The sequence below is a fragment of the Serinus canaria genome, chromosome 7 (genome assembly GCF_022539315.1).
Source record: "Serinus canaria isolate serCan28SL12 chromosome 7, serCan2020, whole genome shotgun sequence".
In the NCBI taxonomy this organism is placed as follows: domain Eukaryota; kingdom Metazoa; phylum Chordata; class Aves; order Passeriformes; family Fringillidae; genus Serinus; species Serinus canaria.
In genome coordinates this window covers 948068-958456 of record NC_066321.1, presented here as the reverse complement: position 1 = coordinate 958456, position 10389 = coordinate 948068, and positions in this window count along the sequence as shown.

Genomic DNA, 10389 nt, shown 5'->3' with positions numbered 1-10389 from the left:
TGGGCTCGGGGGAGCCGGGGTGGGCTCGGGGGAGCCGGGAGGGTCCCGCGGGGCTCCGAGCCAGGGCCGCGTCCTCGGCACGTCCGCTCCCAGCGCATGCAATAACCGTGTGCAACCTCTGCATCTCGTCCGTGGCATGACTCCTCCTGCATTTATACTCTGTACCCCGAACAACACGCCGAGGGGCCTCCCTGGCCCTGCCTTCCCCCGGGAATAGGGACAACACGGAGTGGGGAACTTGCAGGGGAAGCTGAACTGGAGCTGGAAGCGTTTGGGGTTTGTTTTTTTCCTGCCGTGGGTCGTGATTTGCTCACCCAAGTTGTTTGCTGCATGTGGGTTTTCTTTTCCTCCAAGGAGGTGTTTTAGTTCACCCCTCACATCAAATCTGCTTGTGTTAAATCCACTGCTGATTTCTAGTTTGCTTTCAGGTTTGGTTTTTTTTTTTTGGGGGTGGGGGGGGTTGTTCCCTGTGTCAAAGCCACCAGGAAAAATACCAGGGGAAAAAATAAAAATCTGTATTTCATCAGGCTTTGTTTAGAAAAGAAACTTGTGTTCTTTAGCCTGGGGCAAAGTGATAAATAAATGACTTGAGTTCACACTTTAGGTACAATTAGTAACATTTTTATAAAATCTTTGTGATTTATATGTGGAAGAAAAGCAGGAGGATGTGCTTGATTTCTCTGGATGCTGAAACAGCCAGCCATGAAAAAAGCTGACTGTGCCCGTGGTGCCAAGCAGGCTCTTCTCTTGGAAGAAGTGCACTCCAAAAGCAGAGCCCTGATTCCCCCATCCCTCTGGGCCTGGATTTCCCTGCCAGGCAGGACAGGGTGCTCCCGAGCCTCCTTCCTCGCTGGTTTCCTGCTTGGCCTTGTTCTGAGCTGCAGGTCCCCCGGGGCTCCAGAGCCAGCCTCACCTTGGAGGAATGTGGAAGTGCTGGGGTTCATTCCTCTGTGCCTGTGTTTGGGTTTCCTCTGCCCACCTGGATCAAGGCAGGGTGGGCTCTGGGATGAGACCTGGAGGTGGGGGAGCACCTCCCCAAAATCCAGAGGGGTGAGGTGCCTGTGGACCCCCTGGGCTGTGTCTGGGGCCTTCCCAGAGGCTGCTTGGAGGAGGTTTGGGATAGATGGAGCAGGCACCCCACCAGGAGCAGGGCTCTGGGTGCCGTCCCGTGGGTGAAACCCTTGGGATCACATCCAGGTGCTCCTGGAACATCCCTGGATGGGCACCTCTGGCTCCCCTTGCAGCCATGCCAGCATTGCTGGATAATTAACGACAGGGCTGATGGGTTTTGAGGGGAAAATTGGGATTTTATAGATGCTGGCCTGGAATGAGGACTTGGAAGGCCAGGACTGCTGGAGCTGGCTCAGCCACCAGTGTCCCTGGAAGTGTCAATGTGTGACTGTCACTGTACCCTGAGGACGCTGGACAATTCCCAGAGTTCCTGCCCATGGTGTATCCTGATCTTACTCTTATGCTTTTCTTATTAGATTCTAATTCTATTGGTTTTCCTTATTCTAGATTATTTCTTAACTTCTTATTATCATTCTATTCTATTCTATTCTATTCTATTCTATTCTATTCTATTCTATTCTATTCTATTCTATTCTATTCTATTCTATTCTATTCTATTCTATCTATTCTATTCTATTCTATTCATTCTTATTTCTAATATTTTCTAAATATTTCTCCTATTCTATCTATTCTATTCTATTCTATTCTATTCTATTCTATTCTATTCTATTCTATTCTATTCTATTCTATTCATTCTTATTTTCTAATATTTCTAATTATTTTCCTATTCTATTCTATTCTATTCTATTCTATTCTATTCTATTCTATTCTATTCTATTCTTCTATTTCTAATATTTTCTAATTATTTTTCCTATTCTATTCATTCTATTTCTATTCTATTCTATTCTATTCTATTCTCTTCTATTCTATTCTATTCTATTCATTCTTATTGTCTAAACATCCTATTTTTTTTCTATTCTATTCTATTCTATTCTATTCTATTCTATTCTATTCTATTCTATTCTATTCTATTCTATTCTATCTATTCATTCTTATTTTCCATTATTTTCTAATTTTATTTTTCCTAGTCTATTCTATTCTATTCTATTCTATCTATCTATTCTATTCTATTCTATTCTATTCATTCTTATTTTCTAAAACTCCTAATTATTTTTCCTATTCGATTCTATTCTATTCTATTCTATTCTATTCTATTCTATTCATTCTATTCATTCTTATTTTCTAAAACATCCTAATTTTTTCTATTCTATGCTATTCTATTCTATTCTATCTATTCTATTCTATTCTATTCTATTCTCATTCTATTCTATTCTATTCTATTCTATTCTATTCTATTCTATTCTATCTAATATTTTCTAATTATTTTTTTCTATTCTATCTATTCTATTCTATTCTATTCTATCTATTCTATTCTATTCTATTCTATTCTATTCTATCTATATTCTATATTCTATATGCTGTGAATCCTATTCTATTTTCTCTTTTCCATATCCTATCCCATTTCATTCCATTGTATTTCCTGACTCTGGCACAGCAGCCCTGGTGCAATTTGGGGTTCCCCAGGGGTTTCTCCACAAAGTGAATGGAAAACATTCCAGGGAGAAGAGCTGGAGGTGGGAAAAGCCCTCCAAAACCCCCCTGGAACTGGGGCAAAAACTGGAAAAGGAGCCTCACTTAATGCAATAAAAACATCAAGTTGGGATCCACTGGAAAATTCTGATTTTTAATTGAAAATGTGCCAAAAAACTCAAATATTAGGGGAATTATTGCCGTGGCAAAACCCAGTCTGGGTGCTGGGGGGCCCGGGCTGGTTGGATTTTCAATCCAGCCCCGCTGGATGCAGCATTCCCGAGGTTTGTGGCCGGGATTGAGGTACAAGCACAGCCACCTGTCCATATTTGTTTATTTTAGGGACTTGCTCGTGCTCATATTTCATTTTTATGGTGTGCTCACTTTATTTTAATTAATTTATGAACATCTGAACCCAGCCCTTGCTTCTGCTCGTTAACGAGAACTGTAATTAACATTGATTGATGGATTGATGGATTGATGGATTGCACAGCCGGTCTGTGTTCTCTCCTGCTGAATTCCCGCTTGGATTCTCCTGGAAATTGTAAATATTTCAATTAAAATTAAAGAAATAAAAGAAATAAAAGCAGTTTTGGGCATGCAGTGTCTCCCTGGATAAATGTTCAAGTCAGGTTTGAGTTCTACAGTGAAACCAAATCTTGGATTGAGGCTGCAAAGCTCGGCTTTACCTCCAGCTTTGTTAGACTGGCCCAAACTGGGGGGCTTTTAGGCATTGGTCACTTGTCCCCCCCTTTTGTCACTTTAATAAAATTACCAATAATAAACTCCTCAATTTCCTCCTCTCACCTTTGGGGTGGGGTAAAAATCAAAGGCCCAGGGCAGCTCAGGGTGGATTTTGGGGCAATTCCTTCAGGAAAAGGTGCTGGGGTGGGGTCCCCATCCCTGCAGGGGTTTCAGGGCCCTGTGGAGGTGGCACTGGGGACAGGGCAGTGCTGGCAGTGCTGGCACTGTGGGACTCCGTGCTCTAAACCTGTGGGATCCTCGCTGTGGGAGCTCCTCGGGGATTTTCCCCGTCCTTGACTTGTTAAAAATACGGATATTGATCTGGTACCGATATCCAACTGTGATTGATCTGGTACCAATATCCAACTGTGATTGATCTGGTACCGATAGCCAACTGTGATTGATCTGGTACCGATAGCCAGCTGTGATTGATCTGGTACCGATATCCAACTGTGATTGATCTGGTACCAATATCCAACTGTGATTGATCTGGTACCGATAGCCAACTGTGATTGATCTGGTACCGATAGCCAACTGTGATTGATCTGGTACCGATAGCCAACTGTGATTGATCTGGTACCGATAGCCAACTGTGATTGATCTGGTACCGATAGCCAACTGTGATTGATCTGGTACCGATAGCCAACTGTGATGGACAAAAACTCCCTGACAGTTTAGAGTTAAAAGTGTGTGATTATTATGGGATAGCTCCTAATTACACACCCCATTTACAGGTGATCACAGAGCTCTTTTATCTATCCAAAAATTGAATACACAATGTACAAATATTCATACCTTTGGTACATCCCATTCCCAATATGGATATTGATCTGGTACCGATATCCACAAACTCTCTGACAGTTTAGAGTTAGAAAGTGTGTTTATTATGGGATAGCTCCCAAATACACACCCAATTTACAGGTGATTGCAGAGCCCTGTTATCTATACAAGCATTGAATACCCAAAATACAAATATTCATACCTTTGGTACATCCCATTCCCTGCTTTGTGTGGTAATTAGTTCCAAAGCCATTAAGCACGAGTAGTTTGTTCCTGGAAATGGGTCAGTGGTCCTTTTCATGGGGAGGGGTCCCAAAACAGGAGAGGGAGAGGGAAAGGAAAGGAAAAAATGAAGGAAAAAGGAAAGGAAAAAAGGAAAGGGAAAAAAGGAAAGGTAAAACAGGCAAGGGGAAAAAAGGAATGCAAAGGAAAGGGAAAAAGGAAAGGAAAAAAGGAAAGGGAAAAGGAAGGAAAAAGGAAGGAAAAAGGACAGGAAAAAAGAACGGAAAAAAGGAAAGGAAAAAAGGACCCTGCCCCACGGCCCGCCCCCCCCGGACCTTCCCCCTGCCTTCCCCCCTTTCCTTTCCCCCTGACCTTTCCCTCCCTTGACCCCCGGCCGGGCCACCTGCCCGGCCCCCCTTCCCGTCCCCCCTTCCCGTGCCCCCGTCACGGTCCCCCTTCCCTTTACTTTCCCGTTTCCCTTTCCCTTTCCTATTCCCGTTCCCGTCACCTGCCCGTGCCCTTTCCATCTTTCCCGTCCCACAATGGCCGATGGACCGATGATGCACAGCAAGTGTCACACCAAAGTGCGCTCAGGCACGACGTACTTCCCCTCATTACTCTCACCTTTCCAGCCTTTGCCCGTTGGCCTTTTCTGGAACAAATTAACCCTTGGTAGAAACTCCCATTCCCTAGTCCTTCAAATTGGTTTTCAGACACGAGGCGGCCCACAGTTGTCTTTTGTTCCTAAAAACAATGTATGTAGTATTGGTTCCCCAAAAAATCCTTGATCTGGTACCAATATCACAAACTGTGATTGATTATGGTACCGATAGCCAAAACGTGGACTTGAGTCTGGTACCGATAAGCCAAGCTGTGATGGATCTAGGCGTACCGATATCCAACTGTGATTGATATGGGGGGACCGATAGCCAGCTGTGATTGAGTCTGGTCTACCGATAGCCAAACCTGTGAGGTGATCTAGTTTTGGGTACCGATTAGCCAACTGTGATGGATCTGGTACCGATAGCAACTGGTGATTGATCTTGCCGGTCCGATAGCCAACTGTGATTGATCTGGTACCGATAGCCAACTGTGATTGATCTTTTGGGGTACCGATAGCCAACTGTGATGGACAAAAACTCCCTGACAGTTTAGAGTTAAAAGTGTGTGATTATTATGGGATAGCTCCTAATTACACACCCCATTTACAGGTGATCACAGAGCTCTTTTATCTATCCAAAAATTGAATACACAATGTACAAATATTCATACCTTTGGTACATCCCATTCCCATATGGATATTGATCTGGTACCGATATCCACAAACTCTGACAGTTTAGAGTTAGAAGTGTGTTTATTATGGGATAGCTCCCAAATACACACCCAATTTACAGGTGATTGCAGAGCCCTGTTATCTATACAAGCATTGAATACCCAAAATACAAATATTCATACCTTTGGTACATCCCATTCCCTGCTTTGTGTGGTAATTAGTTCCAAAGCCATTAAGCACGAGATAGTTTGTTCCGGAAATGGGTCAGTGGGCACTTTCCATGGGAGGGGTCCCAACACAGGATGAGGGAGAGGGGAAAGGGAGAGGGAAAGCAAACGGAAAAAAGGAAAAAAAAGGAAAGGAGGTAAAAAGGATAAGCCGCGGGGTGAGGCTGGGTTAGGAGGGCGCGGCAAGAGGCAACAATCTATAACCAAAAAGATTAATCAAAAGGAAGAAAGGAAAAAAAAGGAAAAACAAAATAGGAATGGAAAGAAGGACAAAGGAAAAAGGAAAGGAAAGAAAAAGAAAAGGGAAAAAAAAGGAAAGGAAAAGGGAAAATAAGGAAGGAAAAAAAAAAGAAAAAAGGAAGGGAACAGGGAAAAACGACAGGAAAGGAAAAATAAGGAAAACCCCAAAAAAGGGAAAGAAGAAGAAAAAAGATAAGGAACGGAAAAAAAAAAAGAAACAAAAACTTGTCAAAAAAAAAAAAAAAAAAATGAAGGGAAAAAAGACAAAAGAAAAAAGAAGAGGAAAAAGAAAACTAAGGAAAGGAAAAAAAAAAGAAAAGAAAAAAAGGAAGAAGACAAAGGAAAAACAAAAAAAAAAGGAGGAAAAGGAAAAAAAAAAAACAAAAAAGAAAGAAGAAAAAAAAAAGGAAGAAGAAGAGAAAGGAAAAAAAAGGAAAGGAAAAAAGAACGGAAAGGACGAAAAAGGAATGGAAAGGAAAAAGGAAAGGAAAAAAGAAGACCCAAGCGGAGAAAGAAAAAGGGAAGGAAGAAAAGGAAAGAGAAAGAAAGGAGGGAAAAAGGAAAGGCGAAGAAAGGAAAGGGAACAGGGAACAGGGAAGGGAAAGAAAGGGAACGGGGAAAGGGAAAGGGAAAGGGAAAGGGAAAGGGGGGAGAGGGGGAAAGGGAAAGGGAAAGCGGGAAAGCGGAGAAGGGGGACAAGGAAAAGAAGTCTTCCTCATTCTGAACTTTCCACCTTTTCAATGCAGATCTGACAAATGAACCCTTGGTAGAACTCCCATTCCCTGTCTTCAATTGGTTTCAGAACAGAGGAGGCCCACAGTTGTCTTTTGTTCCTAAAAACAATTGTATTATGTTCCCAAAATCCATTGATCAGTTCCTGTGTTCTTCATTACAAACCCAGCTCACCAAACATTGTGTTGACAAACAATCAATTATTAGTTAACTACCAACTCTTGACTTCATTAAGAGCCTATCCATTTATTTTAATTAACTCCAATCAAGCTTATCTCTCACTAAAATCTTCACTCCTCTAAAATCTCTAAATCCTTCAAGTTTGTGTCTCATCCTTGCCCTCCCCACTGGACAATGAGATGCTCCTGCTCCATCCCACAGCTCAGCTGGGGATCCCCCCCAGGAGTGCTGGGATGGGCTGCAGATGGAAACACCTTCCCCACCTGTCCCACTTCACACCGGCCCCAACGGGACCACCACGGGCCCACCGGGCCCCACGTGGCCCCACCGGGCCCCCTGGGGCCCACGGGCCCCACCGGGCCCACTGGCCCAACCGTCCCCAGCGGGCCACACCGGGCCCCACCGGTGCCCAACGTGACCAACGGCCCCCACAGTGCCCCACCGGGGCCCCACGGGTCCCACACACGTTGGCCCCACAGTTCCAACGGGACCCACCAGGCACCACCGGTCCCATTTGCCCCAGTTTCCCACCGGCCACACAGGCCCACCTTCACCACACTTTCCAAGGCCCCAACCGTTCCCAACGGCCACCACCAGGGTCCCCCATCGTGCCCCACATTGTCCCAACGTGTCCCCACTTTCCACACCTTGACCAATCGTCCCATCTCTCCCCAGGGCCGTGCCGATCTCTGTTTCCATGGCGATGCATCCCGGGAGCCGCGCGGGTCCCGGCTCCTCCAGCGGCCGCTTTCCCCAGCTCTCCCTGTCCCTCCCTATAAATCCAGCTCCCAGTTCCCCCGGGTCACAGCAGCCCCACGCGGACTCGCTGCTCTGTCTAAGGTAAAAAGGAATTTTCTTTCCTGATCCAACATTTATGGATCTCCCAAAGTGACCCTGGGGTGGAGGGTGACAGTGCCACCTCTCCAGTGACCCTGGACAAACCAACAGCCCCTCCAATTTCTCCTGCTCCATAAAAGAATGCCAAACAATCAGTTATTTACAGAAAGGGTGTGAGAAAGTTCGATACAAGGATGGAAACACCAGAAGGCTCAGAAAATCCTAAAAAACCAGAGTGACACCCAGAGATCCCCTGTGGTGATCCATGGAGGAAACCATGGGATGCATCCATGAAAAATCCCTCTGGCAGCACCTCCAGGCTGTGCCAGCACAGAGAACAATTCCCCAGTGCTGGTGGCAGAATTCCTGTGGGGAAAAGGGAACAAAGGAAATCCGAGGTGTTTTCCAGTGTTAGTCCTGTGGAACAAGAATGATCCCACTGCCATGGACAAACTGGGGGCTGGAAAATCCAGAGGTGCCCTACACAGCCAGGAAAGGAGGCCCGAGAGGCAGGAGGCTCCAAAGCTGGAATATTATTTAAAAAGGATGTATTCCCAAAATATTCCCCTTTTTTCCTTAGCTCCAGAATCTTCCAGCTCTGGTTTGGCTCCCACATCCAGTGGGAGCTCTGCACCCACCAGGAGATGGTGAAATGGGAATGTTATCAAAACCTTCCACCTGGAAACACTGCTGGCAGCTGAAGTCATTCCCAGCTTCCAAAATCCTGGAATAGAAATTTTCCTAGAATAAAATCCGAATTATCGTCCTCTTACCCCGCCATGATTCACATCCCAGCTGACAGGGCCTCATCACCCTCTCCTGAACCTTTCACATCCCAAACTCCTGTTTGGATGCCTCTTTCCCCATGGGGATTTGGGATCAGTCACTTCCAGGGGCTGGGAATTGTGAGGGATGAGGGGATCCCCCCCGGGGCTGCCCACGGCTCCTCCCAGCTCTAAAACTCTTCAAGCAGCAGCACCTGCTCCCCATGGAGCTGGGAGGGCCAAACTGCTCTCTCCCAGGAATCCTGAAGTGTTCCTGCTCCCATGGGACATTCTGGATGGGACTTGCCCCGTCCTGAAGATTCCAGAGCATCATTCCAAGTAAAACAGACCACAAGGAACGACTTCAGGTTGGGATTCCTTCCCAGAGCGACCTTTAGCTGAACATCTGAAACATTCTATCCTGCTTCACTTGAGACATTCTTGCCAAATCCTGACACTCTGATGGAAAATCCTGCTCCCAGCAGGAGACAATGCTGGAAGCAGGATTGAAAAGAAAGGTGGATTTTGGTTTTTTTTTTTTTTTTAATTAGTCCTTTCCAGCAGTACAAACTTCCTGGGTTTTATTCCTCTTTTCCACCCTGCTCAGGAGTGGCTCTGTTTCTGTGCAAGGCTTCCCACACAGCCCTGCTCCTGGCAGAGCTGGAATGCTGCATTCCAGGCTTTTCCAGGATATTTTGGAAGTAGAGGCTGCACGAGCACGGAGGAGAATTTCCAGCACTTGCTAAGTCACACACTAAAAATTAGAGAAGAATCCAGCCCCGAGTGTAGGCAAGCCACCCTTTGGAATGAGATCCTTGGAATTTCAACCAGAGGAACGTGCATCCACATGGAATCTGCTCCCAGAGGAGGAAGAAATGAGGGAGCAGTGGAGTGTACCCCAGCAGCTCCAATTCCCCATGGAATTGTGATCCAGTTCCCTGTGGAATGCAGCCCTTGCTGGGAGTGGGGCAGGAATTCTGTCATGGATGGTTCTCCACACAACCCACGGGATAATAAACATTCACTAATAACAAATTCATCAGAAATCCAGGATTTCCCCACAGAAACCTCTGGGTTTGTCTCCAGAGGGGGGAAAACTCCGACAGCAGGGAGGTCAATCTGTCTGGGACTGCTGCTCCTAAATAAATAAATTTGTGTTTAATTTCCACCCAGCTCTGGTTATTTTGACCCATTTTTGGGTCAAAATCAATTTAAATACCCCCATTCTTCCACGTATATTAAACATCAATTCAATCTACAGAACCCATCCTATTTCTCCTCCTTTTCCCTCCCTATCAGGACAAAACAGCCCCTAATTTGTCCATCTCACTCTTCCCCACTGCTCCTTCCTCAGCCCTCATTTCCTCCTCCTCCTGCCCTTGATTTTCCCAGCGTTCCTGCAGTGAAGCCCTGGAGAAGGGATGCAGCAGAGCCCAGGTCCCGTTTCTATAGAGACCGAGCTGCATCCCGGGAACCTCGGGGAGGCAGGGAAGGAGCAGGACAGCGGCAGCGCCACCGAAAGGTCCTGCAGGGCCCCTCCCGCCCACGGCTCCATTGTTCCGTGATTAAACCCGCTGGATAATTGGAATCCGCGGCGATCCGGGGCTTAGAGCCGCCTCTAATTAGGGAAGGAGGCTTTGGAAAGGGGATTTGCTGCTGGACTCCCACTTCTCCCAGCACAGGGACACCGTGTCCCAGCTTTCCCCTCCTCCTGCTTCCCTTCATCCCCTATCCCAGGTTTTCTGTCCTGCTGTTCCCTCCATCCCCTATCCCAGATTTTCCCCCTGCT